This window comes from Anabrus simplex, chromosome 10, assembly GCF_040414725.1.
Source record: "Anabrus simplex isolate iqAnaSimp1 chromosome 10, ASM4041472v1, whole genome shotgun sequence".
NCBI classification, from domain to species: Eukaryota; Metazoa; Arthropoda; class Insecta; order Orthoptera; family Tettigoniidae; genus Anabrus; species Anabrus simplex.
In genome coordinates, this window is record NC_090274.1 from 53,372,584 (window position 1) to 53,397,023 (window position 24,440).

The 24,440-nt window shown below is 38.9% G+C and overlaps 1 long non-coding RNA gene across 3 annotated transcripts in view; it reads right to left on the reverse strand.

The window, feature by feature from the left end:
• LOC136881762 (uncharacterized) overlaps window positions 1–24,440 on the reverse strand; it is a 60,582-nt gene that overhangs the window by 22,275 nt on the left and 13,867 nt on the right. For 2 of the 3 annotated variants that reach the window (XR_011018749.1, XR_011018748.1), the window contains exons 2-4: window positions 21,265–21,337; window positions 15,503–15,575; window positions 5,415–5,487 (exon numbers count right to left, since the gene is read on the reverse strand). This is a non-coding gene — a long non-coding RNA (uncharacterized lncRNA). Of the gene's footprint in view, window positions 1–5,414; window positions 5,488–15,502; window positions 15,576–21,264; window positions 23,357–24,440 lie in introns of those variants that run through there. The other variant, XR_011018747.1, reaches the window with a different exon arrangement.

Genomic DNA, 24,440 nt, shown 5'->3' on the forward strand with positions numbered 1-24,440 from the left:
AGTGTGTTTTATGTCCTTCAATGTGCACTATGAAAGACTTGATTGCAGCCTCCTCCAACGCTATTGACGTCGCCCAATACTGGGCAAGCATCATCTAGCTCTCGAATATTGTTGCTCTATCTGTGATTGTATAATAGACTTGTATATTTGTATAGAAGGAATGTAGATATCTTGTTGCTTTTTGTTAAATTTCTGTAAGTAAAATTGATACTTCTGACACGAATAAAGAAAGATTCATTATCAATCCAACAATCATATTCAAATCTCACGCCAGTCAACCTGTGCAACTTCACTAAGAGAAAAATCCGACTGTCCCTCATTACTTTGAAAAACATAAAAGCAAGAGGACCGACTCTATCGGATGCGTGGTCGGCACAAGGGGAACCATAACATCCTTCTTTAAAATACCTTTTGCAAAGGTTGCATATCCCTAACAGTATGGGGTCTCGCTTATAAACACAAAACTGTCCAGCAGCGTTTCTACTCTCCAAGACCTAAGTAGCTGCATGGGAGGCGCATGCATAGTTCTTGACCTTGTAAGGAGCGTGCATGCATTCGACCTAGCATCAATAGCCAGCTGTTAACATGGTGAGACAGCTGATCATTGCAACACCGTATTCTCGCACGTAAAAGTTATTTTAATTACGAGCATATGACAGGGTACCGAGGGAAAAGATGTTCGCCATACTGGGGGACTATGGAATTAAAGGCAGATTATTAAAAGCAATCAAAGGCATTTATGTTGACAATTGGGCTTCAGTGAGAATTGATGGTAGAATGAGTTCTTGGTACAGGGTACTTACAGGGGTTAGACAAGGCTGTAATATTTCACCTTTGCTGTTTGTAGTTTACATGGAAGGTATAAAATGGCAGGGAGGGATTCAGTTACGTGGAAATGTAGTAAGCAGTCTGGCTTATGCTGACGACTTGGTCTTAATGGCAGATTGTGCCGAAAGCCTACAGTCTAATATCGTGGAACTTGAAAATAGGTGCAATGAGTATGGTATGAAAATTAGCCTCTCGAAGACTAAATTGATGTCAGTAGGTAAGAAATTCAACAGAATTGAATGTCAGATTGGTGATACAAAGCTAGAACAGGTCGATAATTTCAAGTATTTAGGTTGTGTGTTCTCCCAGGATGGTAATATAGTAAGTGAGATTGAATCAAGGTGTCGTAAAGCTAATGCAGTGAGCTCGCAGCTGCGATCAACAGTATTCTGTAAGAAGGAAGTCAGCTCCCCGACGAAACTATCTTTACATCGGTCTGTTTTCAGACCAACTTTGCTTTACGGGAGCGAAAGCTGGGTGGATTCAGGATATCTTATTCATAAGTTAGAAGTAACAGACATGAAAGTAGTAAGAATGATTGCTGGTACAAACAGGTGGGAACAATGACAGGAGGGTACTCGGAATGAGGAGATAAAGGCTAATTTAGGAATGAACTCCATGGATGAAGCTGTACGCATAAACCGGCTTCGGTGGTGGGGTCATGTGAGGCGAATGGAGGAGGATAGGTTACCTAGGAGAATAATGGACTCTGTTATGGAGGGTAAGAGAAGTAGAGGTAGACCAAGACGACGATGGTTAGACTCGGTTTCTAACGATTTAAAGATAAGAGGTATAGAACTAAATGAGGCCACAATACTAGTTGCAAATCGAGGGTTGTGGCGACATTTAGTAAATTCACAGAGGCTTGCAGACTGAACGCTGAAAGGCATAACAGTCTATAATGATAATGTATGTATGTATATATGTCAGCTCGACGGGTACACGATGCATTTGTTCAGCAATTTCCTGGTGAACTGCCACCTTCATGAGCAGAGACTCACACAATTGTAAATAATTCTGAAACTATTGGCTCAATGCTCAATAAAAAAACATGCGCGCACACGAACAGTTTTAACCTCTTAAGTGGGTATGACGTCTTTAGACGTTTTCGCGCTGGTATTCTACAGTGGGTGTGACGGCATTAGTCGATCGTAATATTTATCGCATATTTATCTTGAGTGTGAAGGCAGATGGCGTTGCCATGGAATCTATCGCATTAGTTGATATGTTTTCCACGAGATCACGTTGTGTATTTTTTTAGAGCTGTCACAGCTTCGTGAAATGTATTTGTTTTGGCGCTTTGCATGAAGTTCCCCGCGCAGCCATTTATGAACCGAGGCATGGCTTCCAAACGAAAAGTAGATCGGCTTGATTGTGCGTGTATTTCGACAGTTTTAGAAATGAAGATTGAAGATGAGGTATATTCCTTATCTGATGATCATGAGAGGATTCATACTGATGAAGAGGACAGTGAAAGTGATCTTGAGAGTGAAAGTGAAGTTGTCCCAGACGAACCAAATGACGCGGACGACGCAAAGTAGATCGGCTTGATTGTGCGGGTATTTCGACAGTTTCATAATGTTAGTATCACGTTATTGAAGAATAAGAATTACTATCGTATTAGATTAAACTGCCGGCCCCGTGGTGTAGGGGTAGCGTGCCTGCCTCTTGCCCGGAGGCCCTGGGTTCGATTCCCGGCCAGGTCAGGGATATTTCTCTCAACCTGAAGGCTGGTTCGAGGGCCAATCAGCCTACGTGATTAGAATTGAAGAGCTATCTGACGGTGAGATGGCGGCCACGGTCTCGAAAGCCCAGAATAACGACCGAGAGGATGCATCGTGCTGACCACACTGCCCCTCGTAATCTGCAGGCCTTCGAGCTGAGCAGAGGCCGTTGGGCAGGCCAAAGCTATTTCAAGGGCGTAAGTGCCGTGGAGTATTAGATTAATGTAATTGCATGCACCTTTATGAAGGAAATATTTAAATATCACGAAGAGGGGAAAAAGTATTCACAGCAGGTTACGCATGTGGAGAATTTAGTACCCAGTTAAGGGGTTAACAGAGGAAAAGCTAGACGACACTGGTGTGAATCTTGAATGGTCACTGAATAAATCACTCACAAAATTAGTACAAGCAGGGGTTTCAGTTTCTTCTGCATACAGACCTACAAAGCTGTTGCACATCAAACCGTACAGGTTTACACGGGCCCATTGTTTAAAACCTGCTGATCCAGCCAAAAGAGAGAGATATTGTGAGTGGTAACTTGCACCACTGAGCCATAGCTTGTGTTCTTTTCGGATGAGGCCTGGTTTCATCTTGATGGTTGTGTGAACAGTCATAACTGTCGCTATTGCAGACGTGCCAACTCTCCTGATCACCCGATATTTCATCGTTCTTCCCAATCTGCCGATCGCTGGGACCGATCTCCTGATTTTCAGGGCAGTTTCAGTCTTTTTCATATTATTTTAAACTCCCGTGCGTTTCCTCCTTCTATCGATTTATGGCCGAGTATGGCTGGTCGACAGTAGTTCTAATAATCACAACCAGATGGCAGTACGGGGCACGGTAGTTGACCATGTGCTCCTCTTAGTTCTATAATACAGTCAAATAGCTTAATAATAGAAAATGGAAGTCGCAAGCAAGTAACCCAATCTCAGAAGTAGCACGCCATAGACATCTACCCAGGGCAGGACCTGGACAAGTGCTCGTGTTACGTCGCGTAGTAGTGCTTCTTGGTTGTATGTCTTAATATTTGTTTTGGCCAAAATGCCAAAATGAAGAATGATGCCGTGTTTAAAAGCGCTTATAGGGAAGAGTTTCCGTGTTTCAGTGAATCCAGGAAGGGACCAACGTTCACATTCTGCACTATATGTAGGTGTGAATTTTCAGTTGCGCATGGCGGTAAGTGCGATATACTCAAACATGTGCAAACGAAAAACCATAAGAAGAGCGTCCAGTGTGTAGGAAAAAACCAACAACTGAACTTTTAATATAAAAACCAAGATGTAAGTCCTGTGACGAATGCCAAGGCTTTATTTACGTCATTTATCATAGAAGAAAACCTGCCTGTAAATTGTGCCAACCACGCAGGGCCTATGTTTCGCAAAATGTTTCCTGATTCAGAAATCACTAAAAGACATGGGTGTGCTAGAACGACAACAGCGGCCATCATTACAGAAATGTGCATGGAAGAAAGGGCAAAAATTGTATCACATTTGTAAGTGAATGCATTTTCTGTTGGTAGCAATAAAAGCGACTTGAAAATATGTCTTACAGTAGTAAAATTTTTTAGGCCTGAACTCAGTGAAATTCAGAGTTGTCTACTCTGTGTGCCTAATTTAGAAGGGGATGCTAGTGGAGCTAACATTGCCAATCTTTTGCTTGCAAATTTTCAGGAATTCAGCATTCCATTTAAAAACTGCCTAGCTCTTGGTGCTGATAATGCTCCAGTAATGGTAGGATTACAGAATGGTGTGGCAGGATGTTTGAAGTGGGAAAATAACATAATCATCGTAGGCTGCTCTTGTCACCTGCAGAAAAGGGTGCGGCGTGAGCGCAGAGTACAAACACCGTGCGCTCGGTCTGGGTTTATAAAGAGAGACCCTCAATTATGAGGAAAGCAGCCCTTAAAGGATACATTGCAATACTCATGTACCAACTATGCCAACATCATATTTTCCAATGCAAGCGACAAGAGGCGATACGTCCACTACCGGATATAAATGCCAAACTTTCCGCAGCTTTAGCTATATCTTAAAAGGACAGGTTTGTGGATGTACTTTCAAACTGCGATGTTTCATTTATATTTAAGTTATATATATGCAGATATTACACTCTGTCCAATAAGGCAGACCTTGCTTTTAGTATATCCCCAGAAATCCTATCAATTCCAGATGCTTTTCTAGATTTTAACTTTTACATCTCTTTGTTATCGTAGATATATCTACTTCCTCTACCTAGATATTATCCTTACATCCAACTATCTTTACACACGCTTTCTGTCCTTCGCAGATTAACGAAGTTACCATTTGTTGGTCACGCTTTCCGTAATTCTCATTACCTTCCCAGTTAACATTTGAGATCATCCGAGACAATCGAGTACCTTTCTGTGTCATTCCCCACCTAGTTGATTATCTTATCAAATAATTCTGTGTCAGCATTACCCCCCCTCAGGTCCGTACACCTCAAAAGCATCAAGTTGTCTGTTAATTTTGGAGGTGAACCTTATCTAGAATTTCATGTTTCTTGCCCTTAACTTGTTCGTAGCTTTCAAATTCCTCTTTCACCAGCATGCATGCTCCCCCTCCTACTGAATCTCTCCTGTCTTTATGATAAACTCTCCAGTTCTGGGAGAAAATTTTCTGCATCGGAAACAGCCTGGAAGGTTTAATGACGACTACTTTACATTAATGAGCCAGTTTTCTACACGTCACCTGTCTTCAAGATATATTTGTGACATAAATAGTCAACATATTAGCTCTTCGTAATTCCTGACCAGTTGCAAACATCAATAACAACCAAACACTGTTACCAGAATCACAGGCCATTAACAGTCAATTTAATAAAATACAATGAACAAGTACTCACCAAAATGTTACAACTTCACCAATCTGGAGGTTCCAAGTCCGTTCTGCTGGCAAACGAGAGAAGACTTGCTAACCTATAACCCAAGAAATATTAGTTAGGTCTCTCAGATATGATAAAAAATCCACGTAAGGGTTTTTTCACTCTATACTGCAACTTTAAGTAGAGTCGAAACCGTTTATTGCGACATCGCTTTTAAGGACGTATTGGATACACTGGCGAAATCTAACGGTCCCGTCTCAATCCTATATAAGAACTGTATTTTGAAGAATCACAACGACATATCCTATTGTGACATATTGTATAAAGCGGCTTTTTTTTGTTGTTGATATCTTCGCAGGAATGTATCGACTACAGAGAGTTCAATGTTTTTCTATGTTTTGCGTTAGGGGATTGCTGACAACAACGTAAAGCTTATTTTCAAACTCTTGTTTTCAGTAGATTATAGATAACAAATCAGTCTGTCTGTTAAACACTCAAGGCAAGCATCGCTCTGAAAATGTTTCAAAAGGGGAAGGAAAGACACAAATAATATTATGATTACAAAATGCGGAACAAACTACTCAAAAGGAACTGTGGCAGTACTGCACCCAGCTCTTTTCAAGCTAATGAGAAATCCATCTGCACGCCCGCAGCCTTCAGTGAAAAATGTTAACAAAGTTTCTCCCAGTTACAATCAGCTAGGGACATGTATATAACGACCTTCCTTCTTTCCGGCCTCTAGTCTCGGAACTTAAGGTACTACGAAGTTTGAAGAGGATTTGACCCCATGCGGCGAGTGGCCCTGACAAAATACCCAGCTGTATACTCCGTAACTGTGCTGAGTCAGTGACACCATCTTTCTGCGAACTTCACTGTGAATCACTGCCTCAAGATTGGAAGAGTGCCGATGTAGTTCCGATTTACAAGTGTCTCTCATATCCCAAATATGTAAATTATGAAACAACAGAGAATACTTCTGGGAAGGTAATCTGCTAAGTGAAAGATCCTGTAATACTTTATTAACAAAGGTACTGATGAGTGCCAGTTCTCCCTGGAGAAATCTAAAATTGTTCAAGTAGACTGCTTGGCTTTTGACCAAATCCTGCATGAACGACTTTTGTTAAAATTGAGACAGATGAATATTGGGGGAAGTGTACTGGCATGGTTGTGGTCATTTCTTGAGAGTTGAACTCAGCGTGTTGTGTTTGGTGGAGTTCGATCCAAGACTGTTAAAGTAACCTTAGGAATATGTCAAGGCACCATCTTGGGACATTCATTATTTAATGCATTCGTCTCTGATTTGCCTCAACGGTTGACCTCAACCATGGCCCAGTACGCTGATGACACAGTAATGTACAGGGATATACAATGTGCAGATGATTGTCTGAAATTACAGTCGGACTTGGACACCTCAACAGTTTCAACATTAATGCGGGCAAATGTAAAGACATTACGTTAAGTAGGTCTCCAAACACAATACAATGTATATATAACATTAAGGAAGTGAGATGCAAAGCTGCCAGGGTGCCAGTCTCCGTGGGTACAAGTCGAATGCCATACCTGACACTAACCTATGGTCTACCTGCTGGTACCGTAACATTACAGCTAACCTTTACAAACTAGAAGGAATCCAACGTCGCGCTGAACGACTAATTAACGAGAAAAGCTCCAATCAATCACCTCCTTGTGCAAACAAAGCGAAGTCACCTCCTTACACAAGTCTCTCAAGTGTCTTATACTCCCATTTGCGCAAACTGAGTCCTACAAACTAGGTTTCTTTGCTCGTTCAGTGCAGACGACCTCCCTGCCAACATTAAATGTAAAAATTTAAATATTACAGCTGTCGATGGATTTAAAATGCTGATCGGTTAACCGAATGCCTTTCAACTGATTAATAGAATGTTAATCGGTTTCACACAGTACCTCTGATAGCTATATACTTAATTGTAGAGTGTGGGCTGGACACCGAAAATTGTCGTACTTTGCTCTCTCAACTCCTAGAATGATATTTCTTGCATTCTCAGTGAAAACGACGACAATTTTGTCTTCCAAACCTGATTCACGAACTACATTTTCAAACTCCTCTGTGCGGCCATGTGGTTTTCTGTAATGTATTCAACTTGTAACGATGATTTACAATATTCCGCATGTGAATCAATCTGGTGAGCTGTAACCCCCGAGTTGTTGTTGTTTTTTGAATCATCAGTCCATTGCCCGATTTGATGCAGCTCTCCATACCACCCTATCCTGTACTAATCTTTTCATTTCTACTTAACTACCACATCCTACATCTGCTCTAATCTGCTTGTCATATTCATACCTTGGTCTACCCCTACCGTTCTTACCGCCTACACTTCCTTCAAAAACCAACTGAACAAGTCCTGGGTGTCTTAACCCTCTTAGTGCCAAGCCATTTTCTGAAATTCTGGCTAAGAATGCCAAGCTATTTTTAGTGGTTCTGCAGACTTTCAGAGAAATATTAATTAAAAATTTATTTTGTTAAATATATGCATTATTCTTGCAGTATTATATAAAATATACTTCTAACTTTACCAAGAAATACTTATAAATTTGAAAAACATCTCCAATGTATTTTTAAATTGGCAACAATTTAACAATTGTTAATTTTCATTTTTATTTTTAAGTTTTAGTCTAATTTTGGAAATACAGTTTGTAACATTGCCTAAACCGAGGAACATAGGTAAAATACACATACAGTTCTAAACAAAACAGCGTAATTAAAAATTTGATTAATTTGCCTACAATCACCCCAAAACGTATTTTTTAAAAATCTGCACTCACCATTTTCCTCACTGAATTTTTTGTTCGACTGTCAATCGTACCTGGCATTGAACAATAATTTAATGCACAACCCTTTTGGAGTACACAATAATTATTAGTGAAAACTTTACAATGATCATACTGTATTTCAGCAATATACACCCTTAAAAATTACAATCAGAAATGCTTTCATTTCCAATACAGAAGTAGCCCGCCAAACTTAAACCCTTGATTGTGGTGAAAACGCATATATTGAGATGAATTGTTGGGCATACGTATTTGTTTCATTTACCATCAAATTTATCAATGAATTAGTGAAGAACTGAAAATAATCTATTAGAGGGGCATTATGTGGAGGCGCATATTTAGGCCCAGCGAGTTCCATGTAAATGACGGGAGTGGTAGGCCTATCGAACTGGTTCGGAAAAATTTCTCGGAAACAAACATTAGCATTCACATTGCTTTCATTATTACTCGCATCATCCATAGCTCCTTCATCATTATTGTCACTTTCTGAATCACTCAGAACTGGCAGTGGATTTTTAATTGGTTCCACGGACTGTAATCGAGTACCTACTAACCTGAACACCCGATGTACTGGGGCCAGAATAGCACTTCCTTTTCGGTACTGGTGATAATGGCGGTGTTCCTGGTATCACGTCACTATCAAAATCACTTTCCGATTCTAATTCATCTGCTATTATATCATTTTCCTCTAAATATGCTATTAGCTTATCGTCATACACGCCGGCAACCAAACTATCTCTACTACAGCTCGCCATGTTGTCAACAACTCAGAGCTTGTGAACATCACAGATTATTAACTCCCTCCGTTCGTGTCAAAGATCTCCAAGGCTAAAACTATGCCACTCTCGAGAAAGCTTGAAACCTCAGCTTTCTAACGGAATAAAACACCCAGAGGCATCTGTTAGCAGAAGCCGTTAAACACTAGGAAATCATCGCGCCGATCCAGTCGGCTCTGGCATTTTTCGCGCGAGGAGCGAAAGCCGATCTGATCGGCGCGTGGCACTCAGGTGGTTAAGATGTGCCCTATCATTCTACCTCTTCTTCTTGTCGAATTTAGCCAAATCGATCTCTCACCAATTCAATTCAGTATCTCCTCATTTGTGATTCGATCTATTCATCTAACCTTCAGCATTCTTATGTAATAACACATTTCAAAAGCTTCTATTCTCTTTCTTTCTGAGCTAGTTATCGTCCATGTTTCACTTCCATACAATGCCAGGCTCCAGATGAAAGTCTTCAGAAACATCTTCCTAATTCCTATATTAATGTTTGAAGCGAGCAAATTTCTTTTCTAAAGAAAGCTCCTCCTTGCTTGTGCTAGTCTTCCCCCGAGTAGCTACGGTTATATGTGGAAGACCAAAAAGCCCCCATGAAATTAACAAATTCTGCCTTTTTCATTTCATCCAATAATTTTGATCTTTCTACATCACAACAACTTGTCTTCTTTTCTTTCTTACCATCCCTCTGGAGGGAAGATGGTACGTGAGGAATGAGAGCTTCCCGTAAAACCTCTTCAAAACCAAGATCAGAAACAATGATGACCATCCTACCATCCTGCATGATCCACTTTACTAGTTTATTCATATGTAGAAGACACAGACTTCACTATTAAGTGCTCCGAAGTTGACTGAGAAGATGAAAAAGAAGAGACATTGGTAGATGCAGATACAATTTAGAATGGGTGAATATGGTCAGGATGATATTCAAGACTGCTTGTACTTTCAGCATAACTGAATGATTTTCCACATTTCACAATCAATCACTACTGATCTGAATTTAGGACAGTCGCCCAGGTGGCAGATACCCTATCTCTTGTTTTCCTAGCCTTTTCTTAAATTATTGCAAAGAAATTGCAAATTTATTGAACATCTCTCTTGGTAAGTTATTCCAATTCCTAACTCCTCTTCCTATAAACAAATATTTGCCCCAATTTGTCCTCTTGAATTCCTACTTAATATTGTGATCTTTCCTACTTTTTAAAACACCACTCAAACTTATTCGTCTGCTAATGTCATTCCATGCCATCTCTCCACTCCATGGCTAAATGGCAGGCCTGCAAGCCTTCGTCACCGTCAAATGATTCCACTATTATATGCCTTTTCAACTAGAATATCAACAAACTCACAACTTGCAACATTTGAGCATTACTTCAAATTTTGAGATGGTCCATAGAGATCCTATTTAAAACTGTTCTTCAACTTCATATCCTCAACGTGTTCTACAACGTCACCATATGCCTCTGACTTTTGTCTTTTATCTTCAAGATTATGATTAACTTCGGATCTCTCGACCAACCTTTGACTTTTATTCTCTCTTCTTTATTTTGATTATATACGATTTTTCGCCATCGTCTAATTATAACCGCCAGACTGTCAACTTTATTTCTGTAGCAATCTTACTACTTGTTGTATAACAATCTGTTGTTTTATCCATTGCACTTATTATAGCAGCCTCCTAATGTTAATTTTGTTAATACTTCCACTATTATATCTCATCACATTGTATTTTTAAACCATCATTGTTATTTTTAATGTTATTTTACTTCAAATCTCCTCAAGATTTTAAAATTCATTTCATTATTACATGTTATTTAGACGCTTATTTTCAATCTAAGGTTAAGACTATGGCTGATGATGCCTTCAGGGAAGGCGAAACATGTACCACTATTAGTTAACAAATTAATGTAAATCATCCAAGACTAGACTTTGTATTGATTAGGTGGTCCAATAAATAACTTACTGTTATTATTTCAATCAGATATCATCAATAAGGACCAAAAATGATATTTATTACATATAACTACTCTTTTGTCGGAAATCAAGCAGAACAAATCGACCTGCTTTTCTTTAGACTTTTTCCAGTTCTTGAATCAAGTAAAACTGGTGAGGGTCTCATACACTGGAACCATACTCTAATTGGGGTCTTACCAGAGATGTATATGCCCTCATCTTTACATTCTTACTACAACCCCTAAATCCCCTCAAAACCATGAGCAGAGATCTGTACCCTTTATTTACAATCCCATTTATATGATTACACAAACAAAGATCTTTCCTTATATTAACACTTTGAAGACGATGTCACCCCATGCGGGGTGACGGACCCTCATACAAAATATAGTATGTCACCCCTCATGGGGTGACACGGCAGTGTGTCCAGGCCTTTCAACTTTAGGCTGTCGCACGAAACTAGCGCTACCATTCGCTGTTGTATTGCATTGCTTGTTCACGCAAGGTGTTCATAGAGTGCAGCGCAGTGCCCATTCCTTTCTCAGCACGCTGGGCATTGCGCAACAAACAGTGGAATTTCTCTGACATTTGTCACCCCATATGGGGTGACATACGCAACCATCAGAATTCAATTATTAATGGCAAGGAAATTAATGTGGATTGGAGTCTATTATTGCTTTATTCTTACATACTGGTTGAGATTTAGCACTCAGATGAAATTGTAAACCGGGGCTACGTGTGAATAAAAAAAATGTTTCTGGAAACCTGGAATGATCCCCAGTAATTGTCACTGGCTGATGATTTGGTTGAATCATTGCCCGATGCAGCACCGGAATCTTTGCTAGTGTCCTCACTACACAAACTATTGTTGAATTCTGACTCGGAAAAGGTGGCATCACATTGCAAATCCTAAATGTCAACATCTCTTGATTCAACAATCGAGCCCTTTTCAGGTTGTTCTTCTTTCTCTCTATCTGTAATCATGGCTTACTCAACACAGAAACACATAACATGAATTAATTTTTTGTCACAAAACTGTAAATTACAAGGAACTCGTTGAAAGGCGCGTAAATCAACAGCTCACAGTACAGAGCACAGTGTTCCACAACAACAAAGGTAAAAAGGCCGTCACCCCTACGTCACCCCTGTAGGGGTGACATGCGCTTTCTCTGTTGCATAGTCAACCTAATAACCATATGTCACCCCAATGGGGGGACACAAAAATAGTAACTTTGAACATAAAATATGTCTTTGATTATCATCTACGAATGAAATTACGAACATCCGTAGCCCACAACAACCTGAAAAATGTATACGGCATTTCAGCAGTTTACCGCAGAAAAAGCAAATGTACACGTCGACGCTAAAGTGTTAAAACCTAGGTACTTACAATGATCCCCATAAGGAACTTCCACCCCATTAACACACTAATTAAAACTGAGAGGACTTTTCCTATTTGTGAAACTCACAACCTGACTTTTAATATCATTTATCATCGCACCATTGCCTTCTGTCCATCTTACAACATTATCAAAGTCATTTTGCAGTTGTTTTTACAAAACACTCCTTTTCTGTCTGTCACCTTACAACAGTCGTTCTCCTACGTGTGGAAATTTCACAAAGTTTTCTCGCATCAGTTCACAAGCCATACTTGTAACTGAAGTCCACAAACAATGAATGCGAATACAATACGAACTGGGGTTTAAGTTGTCACATTTTCTACTGCGTCTTTCTATTCACATATTACCTGAAAATTCCTTAATGACAGTCTCCTCAAGAACCTTCCCCACATCTACCCATTATGCCACCTGACTGCTATGTATACGTCCGCAAATATACTGCAATAGCCGGACCGGTATATTCTTTCCAACAGTTTTTAAAAGCAATGATCATAAACCTGGTCTTACAAGAAAGCAATTAACAAGGTATTATTGCTTTTACCATTCTGAAGGAAAGATATGAACATCAGCTTAGTTTAATGATCAGTCAATCATACAATGTCCGACTCCATGGCTAAATGGTTAGCGTCCTGGCCTTTGGTCACAGGGGTCCCGGGTTCGATTCCCGGCAGGGTCGGGAATTTTAACCATCATTGGTTAATTTCCCTGGCACGGGGGATGGGTGTATGTGTTGTCTTCATCATCATTTCATCCTCATCACGACACGCAGGTCACCTACGGGAGTCAAATCAAAAGACCTGCACCTGGCGAGCCGAACCCGTCCTGGGATCTCCTGGCACTAAAGCCAGACGCCATTTCAATCATACAATAGCTGGAGCTAGCTCACCAAACGGCAAATCCGTTCGATCAATCGGCTAAAGTACATTGATCAGTTAATCGGATTTTTAGATTAATCGGTTCAATTAATCAATTAAATTGACAGCTCTAGTAAATACAGTTAAGTGTTGTGTTATAAGCACGTGCAGTGATAAAATGTATGTGAATAGTTGGAAGAATGAACCAGGGAGTGGAAGGATGTGTAAATGAGAAATATATATACATTATATTTTGTTACTTTGTTACTTTACCTTGGAAGGATGATGATGATGATGATGACATAACCTCTCCTGCCCAAATGCCAACCTCACCTTCCCGAGATGAATAAACCTGTTCCCACAGACGAGGCCCTGTCGACCGAGTCATGGCGGTATAACTGTTACATCAATTACGGAAGAAATGCTGTAATTTCAACTAGTCCATTAGCTGAGAGGTGGCAGTCCCACCAATGGTCTTACTTCCTTCAGGCTAGCAACCCGTTGGAAGGACATCCGATTGCTTTCAAGTCTTGCAAAAAGAAAAATTCAAGACCGTAACGGGATACATGGCCCAATACTTGGAAGGAAGATGATGATGACTTTACCTTAAACAGTGTAAAGACTGTTTTAGTCTGAGATTTAGGTGATTATTTCAAAAAGTCAGGGGGCAATACATGTAGGGGGCATGTCTTTTGCCCCTGGCCTTCCATAGTTACTGTAAATGTTCATGGTAAATGTATAATGAATGTCAGCATTGCAAGGGAATTGTGTGTACCACATTCAACGATTTCTACAATCTGGAAGGACGGAAAGAACATCTCATTGATTAGTCAAGCCTGTGTGTGTGACATTATTGATCAATTAATATTGTTGCTACTTATTTCCTCGCTATTATTTTATATTTAGCTGACACAGTACTATTGTACATACCGTGTAAGCATCAGAAGAAAAATTCCTCTCAGTCCCACTCCACAAATACCGTAGTGCAAATCCAGGACTTATTTTAGTTATGTTTTTTATGTTTTAACTTTTTCCAGTCCAACGTCGAGGTGACCTCAACATCATGGTTTATTGTAACTGATCCAACGTCGTTTTACTTGAGAAGTTATTTATTGAAGTTCTTTGACTGATTGAGGTCGATCAATATCCCTGGTGTTTCTAGAGAAAATTTTTATGTTCAAAGGAAGCAGTTCTGTTATCTTCATGGAAATAATACATACACAATAATAATATTGTCATGGTCACCCGCGGCCTGTCAGCGCTGTATTTACATTGAGTAGTGCTGTACGCGTGTTGTACTAGGCGCGTTTATCTGTGAATGCAAATTGTCTCCATTCAATCTGCAATATAAAAGCGGCAAATATGAATGAAGATGAAAAACGTACGCAGGTTTATTTAGACAGCAGTGACGATTATTTATTTGAATTAGACGAAGAGTTTAGAGAACTATCAAGTGAAGATTAAGGAGTAGCGAACTCCAGCATTGCAAGAGAAAGTTCAGCGACTGGACCTGTGCGTAAAAAAGCACAGAATGATCCCGGACCATCGTATGCTGTTTCTGAAGATTCAGAAGAGGGAGTTCCAGTGACTGCTACAAAAGCAAGAAGATGCACAATGGTAATGGGCCGGGATGGAGGAGGGGATACAGCACAAGGCAATGATAACGCTTCTCAGGTCAGTGTTGATAATTTGAGTAACAGTGATGCTGAAAATACTTCCACACATACAAATGGGAATGAAAACGACAGTAGTGTTTATTGGGATGTAACATTTCATGATAGTGAGCCTCCTAGACTTAGTTATTCATCAGGTCAGAAAACTAGAGGACAGCAGGTGCCTCCTAGCTGCATCACTCCACTTCAGTTTCTTGTGTTATTTTTCACTCCTGCACCGATGATGAAAATTATTATGGAAACTAATTCCTATGCAATAGAAAATACGGTAATAATCATAATAATAATAATAATAATAATATAATTATAGTTACTAATAAAAATTCTGAGTTTATTCGGACTAGGTAAAAATTTGCAAAATTAACTCGGACCAGACTGTTGGAACATGTGACAGAAAATTGGATTGCAAGGGGTCAACTTTATTCTGTTAATTAACCATGTAAGTATGCAACCTTAAACTTACAGATATGACATTTTTAGCAACAACAACAACAAAAAAGTTTGCGCAACTATCGCTTATAACGACTAATGGTCCCTTCGGAGTCGCCATAACCGGTTTCGACTGTACTTCTATTTCTAGGAATGTCTAAAGTACCGTCCTATACTTTCTTAATGTTTAATAAAACACAATTTACAAGTACTCACCTCAGAATTAAAACTTCATCAATCTGGGGGTTCCAAGACCAATCTCCTGGCAAGTGAGAGAACACTCGCTGACCTGTAATAACCCAAAATATATGTTAGTTATTAGATATGATAAACAATCAATGCACAAGAGTTTTACACTATTATCAGACATATGTTCCTTTATTTCTAGGAATGTCTAAAGAACTACCCACTCTGAAATTTCTTAATGTTTTCTGGCCCAGCCTACTTGTCATTCTTAGAACAAAAAAAGATAGGACAACAACAGATCAATAAAGAAAAATCATGTAAGAGGTGCATTATGCAAGACAGAAAAACACTACAACTAGATTCTCAATTGAAATTCATTAGGGAACCTTCATTTGATTTCACCCATTGTTGAGAATATCAATTCAACAAGACACTGCTTCATAGGAACACCAACAAAATAACCTGAGGAAAGGATCATGACAACTATAACTAAAGCTTTTGTTTGGGGAAATAGGAATTAATATTCCATTTTTTGGTTTGAATATCTATAGTGTTGTTGGTAGGATAACTGCAGCACTTTCTACGTTTACATTAATTACGTAGGTGCTAGACACGATATTTCGCGTAGCTCTTCCGTCGCACCTTCCACGAAAGAAACAATTTCTTTAAATAATTAATACAGACCGAGAATGGGGAGAATACGTCATAAATACGAAGATAGTCCCCAGTGAAAGTATGGAAGGTGATCACAGATTATTAACTGTGGAATTTAAACAAGTAAAAATCCCTAAAATTGTATTGAAAAAGAAACCAAAGATCAAGATTTGGGAATTGGAGGAGGAGGATAAAAGAATGGCATTCCAAGATTGTATAAAAAGGAAGTTGCCTAACACGGAAATACTAAGTGGAGAAGAAGATTAGAAGAATTTAAGACAGACATTTGTGGAAGCAGCAATTGAGGTATGCGGGAAAACAAAAGCAAAGGTTAAGTGAAAGGAGACATGGTGGTGGACAGACAAAATAAAAAAGAAATAAAAGAAAGGAACAAGGTGAAGAAAGAAATGGATAAGGAAAAGCAAAAAACGTATCAGAGGGATGAGAATAAGATAGAAAGGTTACATGTGGAATACAAAGATTGAAACTACAAGTAAAGAGAAGTATAAAGGAGAAATGTTGGGGAGAGTTCACCGATAAAATTGAGCAAGATGGTCAAGGAAATCAGAAATTATTATACAGACTAATAAAATCGAAAAGAATAAATCAAGAAAAATCAAGGCATTAGAGAGAGAAGATGGATCCATAGTACATGACGAAAAGGGTCTTCAGAAGGTGATGGCAAGGTATTTTGAAAAACTTTATAATGAGGATGACTGCTCGGAGGAAGAAGGAGATAAGAAAATGGAAATAATAGATGGAGAAAAAGAAGAGAACGGGATAACATGGTTGGAACCTGAAAGGGCAGTGAAAGCAAGTGTAAAAGATGAATTCAATGCTGATATGATTAAGGCAGCAGGAAGCATTGGACTACAGTGGCTATACAGAGCCCTCAATGCCATATGGAAGGGTGAAAGGATACCTGAAGATTGGCAACAAGGAAGCATTGTACCATTGTTCAAAAAAGGAAATTGGAAGAAATGTGAAAATTATAGAGGTATAACCCTATTATTACATGGACTAAAAATAATGGAGAAAGTCGCAGACAAAAGACTGAGGGATATAATAGAAACACAGTTAGAGGAAGAACAATATGGCTTTAGACTGAATAGATCAACAATAGACTTGACATTTACAGTGCAAAAGATAATCTGGAAAGGAACAAGGAAATCATCTTTGTATTTTTGGATTTGGATAAAGCTTATTATATCATTAAGAGAAAACATGTATGGGAATGCCTACTGAATAGGAATGTGCCAAACTCATTAATAAACAAGATAAAATGTTGTATCATGAGAGTAAAAGCAGTGTACAAGTGGGGAGTGGTGACTCTGAAATATGTTTTACAAAAAAATGTCTCAAGCAAGGAAGTGCACTGTCACCATTATTGCTTATTATATTGATGGATGAAATCATAAAACGTGTAAAACAGAGTATCAGTAGTGATGAAGTGAATGCTTTAGTATTTGCAGATGATGTGGTGATTAGGGGAAATGGAGAAAAGAATGTACAAAGGAGACTGGAAATTTGGAATGAAAATCTGAAAGAGTTTGGAATGGTAGTTAGTAAAAAGAAAACTGTAGTCATGCACTGTGGAAAAGAGGAAAAAGAGAAGCCAAGTGAACACATACGGAGAACAGTTTACATATCCGGGTAGCATTATTAATGGACGTAATGAAATCATCACTGAAATTAAGAGTAACAGATTAAGCAAAGGTACAACATTTTATTATCAAGTCAGAGCTTTTATGGGATGACAAAATACCCAAGAGAACAAAATTAACATTATATAAACATTATTTCATACCAACTGTAACATACGGACTAGAAACACTGGTAACTAATAAGAGACAAGATAGTAAGATCCAAACAGTAGAAATGAATTTTTTAAGAACAATGCTTAAAAAGACAAGAAGAGATAGAAATCAAAGTATTAAAATCAGAGAAGAGCTAAATATAGAACCATTAGTACAAAACATACAGAAACCAAGACTGAGATGGTTCAGACATGTAAAAAGAATAGAAAAGGAACGGGTAGCAAGAACGGAATTGGAAACAGAAGTTAAGGGAAAGAGACCGGTTGGAAGACCGAGAAGAAGGTGGATGGATCAGATCTGGAAGGACATTAGAGAAGCTGGATTGGATGTGGTGGAAGTAATGGAACAGGAAAAGTGGAAGGACAGAAAGGAGAGGAGGAGGCTTGTTCATCACACCCGGGCGACTGGAGTGGGACATTGATGATGATGATGATGATGATGATGAATTAATACAATGCCAGTAGCATTGTCCAGCTCCCTAGCTGAGTGATCAAGTACTGGCCTTCAATTTAGAGGTCTATGGGTTCGATTTCCTCCCAGAGATTTCAACTGGTTAAGTCAGTTAATTAAACCAAACCAAACCCCATGCCACTACAGCCCTTGAAGGGCCTTCGCCTACCAAGTGACCGCTGCTCAGCCCGAGGGCCTGCAGATTACGAGGTGTCATGTGGTCAGCACGACAAATCCTCTCGGCCGTTATTCTTGGCTTTCTAGACCGGAGTCAGTTAATTAATTAAATTAATTCAAGTAAATCAACGGAAAGATGTTGACAGTTCCATTCACGCTGTGGCACTCAAACAGGTATCTTCCTTTAAATACATGGGAAAAATAATATATGAGAATGGCTACTGTCACCAAGATGTCAAGGTGCGGCTTGGAATGGCAAGAGCAGCATTCTGCACAGTGCCTTGAGCCTAGAGCTGAGGAACCGATTTCTTATGATATTTGTTTGGTCACTGGGTTATACTGTGGAAAAACGTGGACGCTGAATGCCAGCTTGACTAATCGTATTCAGGCGTTTCAAATACGGTACTGGAGACGCCTGCTTAAGATTCTTTCGGCAGATCAACTCACAAATGCGGAGGTACTCAATCGGGTTGGTGAAGGAAGAGCACTGCTTGGGCAACTTTGTGAAGCTTTCTGCAGCTTTAACTATGTTTGTTCAAAAGGACAGATTTGTGGGTGTACTTCTAAACTGTGATGTTTCATTTATATTATATATGCAGATTCACTTTGTCCAATAAGGCAGCCCTTGTTTTTAGTACATCCCCAGAAATCTCATCAATTCCAGCTGCTTTTCTAGTTTTTAATTTTTGCATATTTTTGTAAATATCTTTGTCATAATACATAAATCTACTTCCTCCGCCTTTATGTACAGCTTTCTGTCCTTCGCAGATTAACATAGTTACCATCTGTTGGTGATGCTTTCCGTCATTCGCATTACCTTCCCAGTTAACGTTTGAGATCATCCGTGACAATCGAGTACCTTTCTGTATCTTTCCCCACATAGCTCACTATTTTATCAAATAACTCTGCATCAGCAATACCCCTCACAGGTCTGTACACCCGAAAAGCATCAAGTTGCCTATTAATTTTACAGGCAAGCCTTGCATCTAGAATTTCATGTTTCTCATCTTTAACTTTTTTGTAACTTAAAAATTCTTCTTTCACCAGCATGCATACTCCCCTTCTACTGGATCTCTGCTATCTTTATGATAAAATCTCCAGTTCTGGGAGAAAATTTTCTGCATCGAAAATAGCCTGGAAGGTTTAATGATGATTACTTTCTTCTTCTTCTTGCGTTACGGCCTCTGTAGGACCACGGACAGCTCCTTCATGGATTGCATTTTCATCTTCTCTTCCCAGAACCTCTTCATCCTTTCTCTTCTTCTCTCCCGCTCTTCTTCCGAGATATTCAGTATCCTCTTCTCTTGTCTACTCCACTGGTGACTCTCAATCCTTTTCCTGCATCCATCCCTATCATTGATCTCTGGCATATTAGTAGGTATGTACTTGCTTCTCCAATTTTCCTTTCCTTCCACCTTGATCCCCAATTCCGACCAATCTTTCCGGAGTTCAACTACCCACTTGGTTCCTGTCTTTCCTCGTGTCCTCGCTGTTGTTTCCCATACTCTTTTCGTCATTCTATCCATATTCATCCTGATTACATGTCCCGCAAACCTTGCTCTTTTCAGTCTGATTTCTTCTGAGATTGTCCTCATGTTCCGGTATAGTTCTTCCCTGGGTCTCCTCATTCATCTCTCACCTCCTCTCTTAGGGCCTAGTATTTTCCTCAATATTTTTCTCTCCTCTTTCTCTAGTTGTTCCGCACCATTTCTTCCTAATGCTATTGTCTCAGCAGCATATAATACAGCATTTCTCACCGTTGCCTTGTAATGTCTAATCTTTGCATCTGTAGATATATTCTTTTTATTGTATATATCTCTGGTCATACAGAAGGCTGATTGCATCTTCTTTATCCTCTCTGTTATTCCCTCATTGCTCCTATTCCTTCCTGTTATAAATTCTCCTAGGTACTTGAATTTGTCCACCTTTTGCACGGTGCCTTCCGGTGTTGTCCAATCCTCAGTGGTATTCAATGTCTTTGTCTTGTTGCAGGCGATCCTCAGTCCTACCCTTCCGGCTATATTGCTTAAGTTGTTGAGTTGTGTCTTTGCATCTTCTTCTGTCTCACTTACTATAGCTATGTCGTCCGCAAAGGCTAGACAATCTACTTGGGCCCTATTGTCCTTTACATTAATGAGCCAACTTTCTACACGTCACCTGTCTTCAAGATATATTTGTGACATAAATAGTCAACATATTAGCTCTCCGTAATTCCTGACCAGCTGCAAACATCAATAACACTCAACAATTTCTACAATCTGGAAGAACGGAAAGAACATCTCATTCATTAGCCAAGACCGTGTGCGACGATACTGATCAATTTACATTGTTGCTACTTCCTCACTTATGACTTTATATTTTGCTGAAATATTGTTGCTGTACTTAGTGTGTAATCATCAGTCCCACACCACAAATACCGTATTTATTTTAGTTATGTTTTTTTTAAGTTTTAACTTTATTCTGTTAATTAACCACATAATTAGTGTGCAGCCTAAAAGTTACAGATATGACATTTTTAGAAACAACAGGGAAAAACAAAAAGGTTTGTGTAACTATCGCTATAACGACCTTTAACTAACGGTCCTCTCAGAGTCGTTATAACCGGTTTTGACTGTACTACTATTTGTAGGAGACTCTAAAGTACAATCCTCTACTTTCTTAATGTATAATAAGATACAATAAACAAGTACTCACCTAAGAATTTATACTTCATCAATCTGGAGGTTCCAAGTCCAATCTGTTGGCAAGTGAGAGAAGACTGGCTGACCTGTAATAACCCAAAAAATATTAGTTACTAGATATGATAAATAATCAATGCACAGGAGTTTCACCCTATTATCAGACATATGTTCTCATATTTTTAGCAATATCTAAAGTACCACCTACTCTGAAATTTCTTAACCCTTTCCCACCTTTAGTGCCCGACTGTTCACTTTGCCTTGTGGTCCTTAGCGCCCAAAAGCACCCAGATGTATGCGATAGTTTTTTTTAAATTTTCTTCGGCAGTGAAGTGTTTATAAGGCATTTATGAACACGCAGTACGATCTAAAAAACTTAGGAAATAAAAGAAGAACGACAATCTGTCTTGACGTTACTTAGGCAATGGTCCTGAACTTCCGCGAGCGCGGGTCAGCTGTTTCATTCGTAAACATGGAGTGATTGAATACTGTGGATATTGAAACCGAGCTGAATATAGGCGAAGAAAGTGACACAGATTTGTTGAGTAGGGGTGGAGGTGAATTTTTAGTGAGTGAATAACATATCAACGAAGATAATTTTAGCTTTAAAAGTGATTTAAATGAAAACGGATATCGTGAATTCGGACCTGATGGCGATGCCCCGGCATTTCAGGTAATACAAACATTTTGTTTTGTTACTCCGAATGATTTTATGAACCTGTCTATAATTTTGAAAGAGCATTATGAGAAATACATTGTTTTGTACATATGTTAGGAGGAGACAAACTATTCAGTGACATAGCCACTTGAATATATATCAATGCAGCATACAAACAGGCACATTCCGGTAACATAAAAATGGAATGGGAAAACACTTGCTCAGGGGAAAAAGAAGCTGATATACAGTATATGGGCATCATTTCACTTCCAGAATAACGTGGTTATTGGTTTAGAGGGATTCAGACATGAGAATGTGACAAATACAGCCTACCTCCGTGTCGAATATCACCATTTAGGAGGTGAAGGTTTCAACCAACAGCCTTATGACTCAATGAACAGAAAAATAGATGTGATGGTATGTTTTCTAATATTATTGAAAATTTGAATAAATTGTGATCAATAGTTTCTATTATCTTTACCTTTTTCCAAAACAATGCGCTCTGCTTCAATTTTTCCTAAATACAGTAATAGCGTGAAACCTGGGGATAAGGGGAATGAAAATGTGGGCAGAAAAGGGTTAAAAGTTTTCCAGCCCAGCCCACTTGCCATTCTTAGAACAATGAAGCTCGGACAACAACAGATCGATAAAGAAAAATCATGTAAGAGGTGTATTATGCAAGAAGGAACAACACTATAACTAGATTCTCAATCAAAACTCAGTAGGGAACCTTAATTTTGATTTCACCGACTGCTGAGAACATAATTTCAACAAGACACTGCTTCATAGGAATACCTACAAAATAACCTGTGAAAAGGATCATGACAACTATAGCTAAAGCTTTTGTTTGGGGAAACAGGAAATAATATTCCCTTTTTTGGTTTGAATGTCTATAGTCTTGTTGGTAGGATACCCACAGCACTTTCTACGTTTACATTTGTGTAGGTACTAGACACGACATTTCGCGTAGCACTTCCGTCGCACCTATCATAAGAGAAACAACCTCTTTAAATAATGAATACAATGCCAGTAGCATTGTCTAGGTCCCTGGATGATTGATCACGTACTGGCCTTCAATTCAGAGGGCTCTGGGTTTGATTCCTGGCCAAAGATTTCAACTGGTTAAGTAATGTAATTAAATTAATTCCACTGTCCGCCCCCGTAGAGTAACGGTTAGTGTTATTAGCTGCCGTCCTCGGGGGCCCGGGTTCGATTCCCGGTACTGCCAGAAATTGAAGAATGGCAGGAGGGCTGGTATGTGATTGAAATGGTACATGCAGCTCACTTCCAATGGAGGTGTGCCTGAAAAGAGCTGCACTACCTCAGGATGAGGACACGAGTTTACTTTTACTTTATTAATTCCAGTAATATATCATATTTAAATAGTCAATGAACACAGTTTTTAAGTTACCTATTTTACTATTATTATGAACGTAATAAATTTCATTATGTATATATCAATCTAACTTCCAACACATCGTCCCTGCTCTGGCAAACTAACGAATCTGCAAATTGGCAAAACATTAGGAGAGTTGAAAGAAGTTGTGATTACTCATGTCAAATCAATTTTGATATTTAATGATTGGTTTCATGTGTTAGACATACAGAACGAGCTGCAAATGTGATACATTTTTAGAGGGTTAGACATTATATAAATAATAAAATATAGAACAAAACTTCACAACTACACTTTCCCTAGTTTGTCACTTTCGCTAGTTTGCCGTTGTGGGGACGACATGTCTCTTCACTTGACGAGGTATAAAGCCTAACACAACATTATAAGAGCTTATAAAGCTGTATTCAAGCATATTTACCTTTTACACCTGACGGATTGAATTAAGAACTTGTTTTATCTGTATAAATTGAAAGGTGATAGTACAAATGCACATAGCAATGTGTTTTTACCATATAATGTAAACTTTCAATGTGTTTCAAAATAGTTAACTTTTTATATTAGTCTTCAAACAAACTTAAATATAAGAACAGGATAACCACTCGAAAACATGACTACTTGATGTCATTCAATACTGTGCCCAATAAGGCCTTGGTTCCCAACAGGTAAACGCCGAGATCGAACCAAGTGCATTATAGTGACCAATACATCCACCAAAGTGGGTGTACCTGGCACATAGCTTACCTTGCGATGCGTATGCACACTCAGCAACTCAGGAGAACATGATTCAGGGTATCAGGGTATAAACAAGGGCTAAATTAGATAAAATAAGAGGATACCAAAAAGTGCAAGGTAATAGTAGATCCTACTAAAAATAACAGAAAACTTTGCTGCATTCAAAGTTTTACAATAAGGGGTTTATTACAGAAAAATCAAAATTGATGAAATACAAATATAAGAGCTGTCCAAATATACAAGGGATTAATGAAATATGGAGCCGTCGATAACCAGTTAACCGCCTTCACGAAACTTCATGGCTGTAACAAGCATGTAATAATAGGGTAAGTAATGGAGTATTAAACGGATATCTGTACAAATACTAGGTTTTTTTTTGCTAGGGGCTTTACGTCGCACCGACACA